Here is a 10,084-nt window from a genome sequence, read left to right as displayed (position 1 = left end):
CTCGGCCAGGCAGCCTCACGGGCACAGCGACTCCTGCCCACCTCGGGAACCGACGCCCCGCTCGGGCTCAGGCTCCGAAAAACCACCACAGCGGGGCAGCTACCCTCAATGCAGCCGAAATTCAAATTCCTCCCCTTCGAGAGGCGCGCCTCACCCGGCCACGGCCTCCAAATCGCTCCCCTTAGGCGAAAATTAAGCCCCCGTGGCCGATAATACCCCTCCTTGATCGTGCACAAGGGCAGCTCCAAGTTGAACGGGCTCAGGCTCCAAAAACCCACAACAGCGGGCAGCTACCCTCAATGCAGCCGAAATTCAAATCCCTCCCCTTCGAGAGGCGCGCCTCACCCGGCCACGGCCTCCAAATCGCTCCCCTTAGGCGAAAATTAAGCCCCCGTGGCCGATAATACCCCTCCTTGATCGTGCACAAGGGCAGCTCCAAGTTGAACGGGCTCAGGCTCCAAAAACCCACAACAGCGGGCAGCTACCCTCAATGCAGCCGAAATTCAAATCCCTCCCCTTCGAAAGGCGCGCCTCACCCGGCCACGGCCTCCAAATCGCTCCCCTTAGGCGAAAATTAAGCCCCCGTGGCCGATAATACCCCTCCTTGATCGTGCACAAGGGCAGCTCCAAGTTGAACGGAGAAGTCAGTAACCAACCAAAAATAAGCTTGGTTACTGATTTCTCCCGTTGGTTACTGACTTCTCCCTTTGGTTACTGATTTCTCCCGTTGGTTACTCATTTCTCTTGTTGGTTACTGATTTCTCCCGTTGGTTACTGACTTCTCCCTTTGGTTACTGATTTCTCCCGTTGGTTACTGACTTCTCCCGTTGGTTACTCATTTCTCCCGTTGGTTACTCATTTCTCCCGTTGGTTACTCATTTCTCCTGTTGGTTACTGATTTCTTGGTTACTCATTTCTCTTCTTGGTTACTCATTTCTCCTGTTGGTTACTGATTTCTTGGTTACTCATTTCTCTTCTTGGTTACTCATTTCCCTTTCTGACACTTAGAATTTTTTTTGACACTTAGAATTCTTTTTGACACTTAGAATTTTTTTTGACACTTAGAATTCTTTTTGACACTTAGAATTTTTTTTGACACTTAGAATTTTTTTTGACCCTTAGAATTCTTTTTGACACTTAGAATTTTTTTTGACACTTAGAATTTTTTTTGACACTTAGAATTTTTTTTGACACTTAGAATTTTTTTTGACACTTAGAATTTTTTTTGACACTTAGAATTTTTTTTGACACTTAGAATTTTTTTTGACACTTAGAATTTTTTTTGACACTTAGAATTTTTTTGACACTTAGAATTTTTTTTGACACTTAGAATTTTTTTTGACACTTAGAATTCTTTTTGACACTTAGAATTTTTTTTGACACTTAGAATTTTTTTGACACTTAGAATTTTTTTGACACTTAGAATTTTTTTTGACACTTAGAATTTTTTTTGACACTTAGAATTTTTTTTGACACTTAGAATTTTTTTCTAAGTTTTTCCTTCTGGTTACTGACTTCCCTCGTCGGGCACGGGGATTTTCGACTTCCTCCTCCCGACCGAGGGGCCTCATTTTCGGGCATTTTCCTCAGATTTCCAAGCATTTTTAGACACTTTTCCCGACTTTTCCTGCTTACTGATTTCACACTTTTGGCCATTTTTATGCATTTTCCTGGTTACTGATTTCACGCTTTTGGACATTTTCGGAGGTTCCGACGGCTTTTTCGCCTTACTGCTTCGGGCACTTTGCTGACCTTTTCCCGCTTACCCCTTTCAAGGTTTTGGACGTCTCCGGTCGGGTCCGCGCCCCTCGCCCGGGCCGGAACGCCTCCCCGCCGGCCGAGTTCCTCGGGGTCGCCCCCTCGCCCGGGAAAAACCGCTCCCCGCCGTCCCACAGCACTCCGACTCGGCCAGGCAGCCTCACGGGCACAGCGACTCCTGCCCACCTCGGGAACCGACGCCCCGCTCGGGCTCAGGCTCCGAAAAACCACCACAGCGGGGCAGCTACCCTCAATGCAGCCGAAATTCAAACTCCTCCCCTCCGAAAGGCGCGCCTCACCCGGCCACGGCCTCGGAACTGCTCCCCTTCCTCGGGATCGGCCCCTCGCCCGGGAAAACCCGCTCCCCGCCGTCCCACAGCACTCCGACTCGGCCAGGCAGCCTCACGGGCACAGCGACTCCTGCCCACCTCGGGAACCGACGCCCCGCTCGGGCTCAGGCTCCGAAAACCCACAACAGCGGGCAGCTACCCTCAATGCAGCCGAAATTCAAATTCCTCCCCTCCGAAAGGCGCGCCTCACCCGGCCACGGCCTCCAAATCGCTCCCCTTCCTCGGGATCGCCCCCTCGCCCGGGAAAACCCGCTCCCCGCCGTCCCACAGCACTCCGACTCGGCCAGGCAGCCTCACGGGCACAGCGACTCCTGCCCACCTCGGGAACCGACGCCCCGCTCGGGCTCAGGCTCCGAAAAACCACCACAGCGGGGCAGCTACCCTCAATGCAGCCGAAATTCAAATCCCTCCCCTTCGAGAGGCGCGCCTCACCCGGCCACGGCCTCCAAATCGCTCCCCTTAGGCGAAAATTAAGCCCCCGTGGCCGATAATACCCCTCCTTGATCGTGCACAAGGGCAGCTCCAAGTTGAACGGGCTCAGTCTCCAAAAACCCACAACAGCGGGCAGCTACCCTCAATGCAGCCGAAATTCAAATCCCTCCCCTTCGAGAGGCGCGCCTCACCCGGCCACGGCCTCCAAATCGCTCCCCTTAGGCGAAAATTAAGCCCCCGTGGCCGATAATACCCCTCCTTGATCGTGCACAAGGGCAGCTCCAAGTTGAACGGGCTCAGGCTCCAAAAACCCACAACAGCGGGCAGCTACCCTCAATGCAGCCGAAATTCAAATCCCTCCCCTTCGAAAGGCGCGCCTCACCCGGCCACGGCCTCCAAATCGCTCCCCTTAGGCGAAAATTAAGCCCCCGTGGCCGATAATACCCCTCCTTGATCGTGCACAAGGGCAGCTCCAAGTTGAACGGGCTCAGGCTCCAAAAACCCACAACAGCGGGCAGCTACCCTCAATGCAGCCGAAATTCAAATCCCTCCCCTTCGAAAGGCGCGCCTCACCCGGCCACGGCCTCCAAATCGCTCCCCTTAGGCGAAAATTAAGCCCCCGTGGCCGATAATACCCCTCCTTGATCGTGCACAAGGGCAGCTCCAAGTTGAACGGGCTCAGGCTCCAAAAACCCACAACAGCGGGCAGCTACCCTCAATGCAGCCGAAATTCAAATCCCTCCCCTTCGAAAGGCGCGCCTCACCCGGCCACGGCCTCCAAATCGCTCCCCTTAGGCGAAAATTAAGCCCCCGTGGCCGATAATACCCCTCCTTGATCGTGCACAAGGGCAGCTCCAAGTTGAACGGGCTCAGGCTCCAAAAACCCACAACAGCGGGCAGCTACCCTCAATGCAGCCGAAATTCAAATTCCTCCCCTTCGAAAGGCGCGCCTCACCCGGCCACGGCCTCCAAATCGCTCCCCTTAGGCGAAAATTAAGCCCCCGTGGCGGATAATACCCCTCCTTGATCGTGCACAAGGGCAGCTCCAAGTTGAATGGACACAGCGACTCCTGCCCACCTCGGGAACCGACGGCCCGCTCGGGCTCAGGCTCCAAAAACCCACAACAGCGGGCAGCTACCCTCAATGCAGCCGAAATTGAAATTCCTCCCCTTCGAAAGGCGCGCCTCACCCGGCCACGGCCTCCAAATCGCTCCCCTTAGGCGAAAATTAAGCCCCCGTGGCCGATAATACCCCTCCTTGATCGTGCACAAGGGCAGCTCCAAGTTGAACGGAGAAGTCAGTAACCAACCAAAAATAAGCTTGGTTACTGATTTCTCCCGTTGGTTACTGACTTCTCCCTTTGGTTACTGATTTCTCCCGTTGGTTACTCATTTCTCTTGTTGGTTACTGACTTCTCCCGTTGGTTACTGATTTCTCCCGTTGGTTACTGACTTCTCCCTTTGGTTACTGATTTCTCCCGTTGGTTACTGACTTCTCCCTTTGGTTACTGATTTCTCCCGTTGGTTACTGACTTCTCCCGTTGGTTACTCATTTCTCCCGTTGGTTACTCATTTCTCCTGTTGGTGACTGATTTCTTGGTTACTCATTTCTCCCGTTGGTTACTCATTTCTCCTGTTGGTTACTGATTTCTTGGTTACTCATTTCTCTTCTTGGTTACTCATTTCTCCTGTTGGTTACTCATTTCTCCTGTTGGTTACTGATTTCTTGGTTACTCATTTCTCTTCTTGGTTACTCATTTCTCCCGTTGGTTACTGACTTCTTGGTTACTCATTTCTCTTCTTGGTTACTGATTTCTTGGTTACTCATTTCTCCCGTTGGTTACTCATTTCGCCTGTTGGTTACTGATTTCTTGGTTACTCATTTCTCTTCTTGGTTACTCATTTCTCCTGTTGGTTACTGATTTCTTGGTTACTCATTTCTCTTCTTGGTTACTCATTTCTCCTGTTGGTTACTCATTTCTCCTGTTGGTTACTGATTTCTTGGTTACTCATTTCTCCTGTTGGTTACTCATTTCTCCCGTTGGTTACTGACTTCTTGGTTACTCATTTCTCTTCTTGGTTACTGATTTCTTGGTTACTCATTTCTCTTCTTGGTTACTCATTTCTCCCGTTGGTTACTGACTTCTTGGTTACTCATTTATGTTCTTGGTTACTGATTTCTTGGTTACTCATTTCTCTTCTTGGTTACTCATTTCTCCCGTTGGTTACTGGCTTGTTGGTTACTCATTTCGCTTCTTGGTTATTGATTTCTTGGTTACTCATTTCTCTTCTTGCTTACTGATTTCCTGGTTACTCATTTCTCCCCTTGGTTACTGACTTCTTGGTTACTCATTTCTCTTCTTGGTTACTCATTTCTCCTGTTGGTTACTGATTTCTTGGTTACTCATTTCTCTTCTTGGTTACTCATTTCTCCCGTTGGTTACTGACTTCTCCCGTTGGTTACTCATTTCTCCCGTTGGTTACTCATTTCTCCCGTTGGTTACTCATTTCTCCTGTTGGTTACTCATTTCTCTTCTTGCTTACTGATTTCTTGGTTACTCATTTCTCCCGTTGGTTACTGACTTCTTGTTTACTCATTTCTCTTCTTGGTTATTGATTTCTTGGTTACTCATTTCCCTTCTTGGTTACTGATTTCTTGGTTACTCATTTCTCCTGTTGGTTACTGATTTCTTGGTTACTCATTTCTCTTCTTGGTCGCTCATTTCTTGGATCCTCATTTCTATTCTTGGTTACTCATTTCTCCCATTGGTTACTGATTTCTTGGTAACTCATTTCACTTCTTGGCTACTCATTGCTCCCCTCACTGCAGCCGAAATTCAAATTCCTCCCCTTCGATAGGCGCGCCTCACCCGGCCACGGCCTCCAAATTGCTCCCCTTCCTCGGGATCGCCCCCTCGCCCGGTTAAATACCACCGCCCGCCGTCCCACAGCACTCCGACTCGGCCAGGCAGCCTCACGGGCACAGCGACTCCTGCCCACCTCGAGAACCGACGCCCCGGTCGTGCTCAGGCTCCAAAAACCCACAACAGCGGGCAGCTACCCTCAATGCAGCCGAAATTGAAATTCCTCCCCTTCGAAAGGCGCGCCTCACCCGGCCACGGCCTCCAAATCGCTCCCCTTAGGCGAAAATTAAGCCCCCGTGGCGGATAATACCCCTCCTTGATCGTGCACAAGGGCAGCTCCAAGTTGAACGGGCTCAGGCTCCGAAAACCCACAACAGCGGGCAGCTACCCTCAATGCAGCCGAAATTCAAATCCCTCCCCTTCGAAAGGCGCGCCTCACCCGGCCACGGCCTCCAAATCGCTCCCCTTAGGCGAAAATTAAGCCCCCGTGGCGGATAATACCCCTCCTTGATCGTGCACAAGGGCAGCTCCAAGTTGAACGGGCTCAGGCTCCAAAAACCCACAACAGCGGGCAGCTACCCTCAATGCAGCCGAAATTCAAATCCCTCCCCTTCGAAAGGCGCGCCTCACCCGGCCACGGCCTCCAAATCGCTCCCCTTAGGCGAAAATTAAGCCCCCGTGCCCGATAATACCCCTCCTTGATCGTGCACAAGGGCAGCTCCAAGTTGAACGGGCTCAGGCTCCAAAAACCCACAACAGCGGGCAGCTACCCTCAATGCAGCCGAAATTCAAATCCCTCCCCTTCGAAAGGCGCGCCTCACCCGGCCACGGCCTCCAAATCGCTCCCCTTAGGCGAAAATTAAGCCCCCGTGGCCGATAATACCCCTCCTTGATCGTGCACAAGGGCAGCTCCAAGTTGAACGGGCTCAGGCTCCAAAAACCCACAACAGCGGGCAGCTACCCTCAATGCAGCCGAAATTCAAATCCCTCCCCTTCGAAAGGCGCGCCTCACCCGGCCACGGCCTCCAAATCGCTCCCCTTAGGCGAAAATTAAGCCCCCGTGGCCGATAATACCCCTCCTTGATCGTGCACAAGGGCAGCTCCAAGTTGAACGGGCTCAGGCTCCAAAAACCCACAACAGCGGGCAGCTACCCTCAATGCAGCCGAAATTCAAATCCCTCCCCTTCGAAAGGCGCGCCTCACCCGGCCACGGCCTCCAAATCGCTCCCCTTAGGCGAAAATTAAGCCCCCGTGGCCGATAATACCCCTCCTTGATCGTGCACAAGGGCAGCTCCAAGTTGAACGGGCTCAGGCTCCAAAAACCCACAACAGCGGGCAGCTACCCTCAATGCAGCCGAAATTCAAATCCCTCCCCTTCGAAAGGCGCGCCTCACCCGGCCACGGCCTCCAAATCGCTCCCCTTAGGCGAAAATTAAGCCCCCGTGGCCGATAATACCCCTCCTTGATCGTGCACAAGGGCAGCTCCAAGTTGAACGGGCTCAGGCTCCGAAAAACCACCACAGCGGGGCAGCTACCCTCAATGCAGCCGAAATTCAAATTCCTCCCCTTCGAGAGGCGCGCCTCACCCGGCCACGGCCTCCAAATCGCTCCCCTTAGGCGAAAATTAAGCCCCCGTGGCCGATAATACCCCTCCTTGATCGTGCACAAGGGCAGCTCCAAGTTGAACGGGCTCAGGCTCCAAAAACCCACAACAGCGGGCAGCTACCCTCAATGCAGCCGAAATTCAAATCCCTCCCCTTCGAAAGGCGCGCCTCACCCGGCCACGGCCTCCAAATCGCTCCCCTTAGGCGAAAATTAAGCCCCCGTGGCCGATAATACCCCTCCTTGATCGTGCACAAGGGCAGCTCCAAGTTGAACGGGCTCAGGCTCCAAAAACCCACAACAGCGGGCAGCTACCCTCAATGCAGCCGAAATTCAAATCCCTCCCCTTCGAGAGGCGCGCCTCACCCGGCCACGGCCTCCAAATCGCTCCCCTTAGGCGAAAATTAAGCCCCCGTGGCCGATAATACCCCTCCTTGATCGTGCACAAGGGCAGCTCCAAGTTGAACGGGCTCAGGCTCCAAAAACCCACAACAGCGGGCAGCTACCCTCAATGCAGCCGAAATTCAAATCCCTCCCCTTCGAAAGGCGCGCCTCACCCGGCCACGGCCTCCAAATCGCTCCCCTTAGGCGAAAATTAAGCCCCCGTGGCCGATAATACCCCTCCTTGATCGTGCACAAGGGCAGCTCCAAGTTGAACGGGCTCAGGCTCCAAAAACCCACAACAGCGGGCAGCTACCCTCAATGCAGCCGAAATTCAAATCCCTCCCCTTCGAGAGGCGCGCCTCACCCGGCCACGGCCTCCAAATCGCTCCCCTTAGGCGAAAATTAAGCCCCCGTGGCGGATAATACCCCTCCTTGATCGTGCACAAGGGCAGCTCCAAGTTGAACGGAGAAGTCAGTAACCAACCAAAAATAAGCTTGGTTACTGATTTCTCCCGTTGGTTACTGACTTCTCCCTTTGGTTACTGATTTCTCCCGTTGGTTACTCATTTCTCTTGTTGGTTACTGATTTCTCCCGTTGGTTACTGACTTCTCCCTTTGGTTACTGATTTCTCCCGTTGGTTACTGACTTCTCCCGTTGGTTACTCATTTCTCCCGTTGGTTACTCATTTCTCCCGTTGGTTACTCATTTCTCCTGTTGGTTACTGATTTCTTGGTTACTCATTTCTCTTCTTGGTTACTCATTTCTCCTGTTGGTTACTGATTTCTTGGTTACTCATTTCTCTTCTTGGTTACTCATTTCCCTTTCTGACACTTAGAATTTTTTTTGACACTTAGAATTCTTTTTGACACTTAGAATTTTTTTTGACACTTAGAATTTTTTTTGACACTTAGAATTTTTTTTGACACTTAGAATTTTTTTGACACTTAGAATTTTTTTTGACACTTAGAATTTTTTTTGACACTTAGAATTTTTTTTGACACTTAGAATTTTTTTTGACACTTAGAATTTTTTTGACACTTAGAATTTTTTTTGACACTTAGAATTTTTTTTGACACTTAGAATTTTTTTTGACACTTAGAATTTTTTTTGACACTTAGAATTTTTTTTGACACTTAGAATTTTTTTTGACACTTAGAATTCTTTTTGACACTTAGAATTTTTTTTGACACTTAGAATTTTTTTGACACTTAGAATTTTTTTGACACTTAGAATTCTTTTTGACACTTAGAATTTTTTTTGACACTTAGAATTTTTTTTGACACTTAGAATTTTTTTTGACACTTAGAATTTTTTTCTAAGTTTTTCCTTCTGGTTACTGACTTCCCTCGTCGGGCACGGGGATTTTCGACTTCCTCCTCCCGACCGAGGGGCCTCATTTTCGGGCATTTTCCTCAGATTTCCAAGCATTTTTAGACACTTTTCCCGACTTTTCCTGCTTACTGATTTCACACTTTTGGCCATTTTTATGCATTTTCCTGGTTACTGATTTCACGCTTTTGGACATTTTCGGAGGTTCCGACGGCTTTTTCGCCTTACTGCTTCGGGCACTTTGCTGACCTTTTCCCGCTTACCCCTTTCAAGGTTTTGGACGTCTCCGGTCGGGTCCGCGCCCCTCGCCCGGGCCGGAACGCCTCCCCGCCGGCCGAGTTCCTCGGGGTCGCCCCCTCGCCCGGGAAAAACCGCTCCCCGCCGTCCCACAGCACTCCGACTCGGCCAGGCAGCCTCACGGGCACAGCGACTCCTGCCCACCTCGGGAACCGACGCCCCGCTCGGGCTCAGGCTCCGAAAAACCACCACAGCGGGGCAGCTACCCTCAATGCAGCCGAAATTCAAACTCCTCCCCTCCGAAAGGCGCGCCTCACCCGGCCACGGCCTCGGAACTGCTCCCCTTCCTCGGGATCGGCCCCTCGCCCGGGAAAACCCGCTCCCCGCCGTCCCACAGCACTCCGACTCGGCCAGGCAGCCTCACGGGCACAGCGACTCCTGCCCACCTCGGGAACCGACGCCCCGCTCGGGCTCAGGCTCCGAAAACCCACAACAGCGGGCAGCTACCCTCAATGCAGCCGAAATTCAAATTCCTCCCCTCCGAAAGGCGCGCCTCACCCGGCCACGGCCTCCAAATCGCTCCCCTTCCTCGGGATCGCCCCCTCGCCCGGGAAAACCCGCTCCCCGCCGTCCCACAGCACTCCGACTCGGCCAGGCAGCCTCACGGGCACAGCGACTCCTGCCCACCTCGGGAACCGACGCCCCGCTCGGGCTCAGGCTCCGAAAAACCACCACAGCGGGGCAGCTACCCTCAATGCAGCCGAAATTCAAATTCCTCCCCTTCGAGAGGCGCGCCTCACCCGGCCACGGCCTCCAAATCGCTCCCCTTAGGCGAAAATTAAGCCCCCGTGGCGGATAATACCCCTCCTTGATCGTGCACAAGGGCAGCTCCAAGTTGAACGGAGAAGTCAGTAACCAACCAAAAATAAGCTTGGTTACTGATTTCTCCCGTTGGTTACTGACTTCTCCCTTTGGTTACTGATTTCTCCCGTTGGTTACTCATTTCTCTTGTTGGTTACTGATTTCTCCCGTTGGTTACTGACTTCTCCCTTTGGTTACTGATTTCTCCCGTTGGTTACTGACTTCTCCCTTTGGTTACTGATTTCTCCCGTTGGTTACTGACTTCT

This window comes from Stegostoma tigrinum, unplaced genomic scaffold (genome assembly GCF_030684315.1).
Source record: "Stegostoma tigrinum isolate sSteTig4 unplaced genomic scaffold, sSteTig4.hap1 scaffold_380, whole genome shotgun sequence".
NCBI classification, from domain to species: domain Eukaryota; kingdom Metazoa; phylum Chordata; class Chondrichthyes; order Orectolobiformes; family Stegostomatidae; genus Stegostoma; species Stegostoma tigrinum.
Note: the sequence above shows the minus strand (reverse complement) of the source record.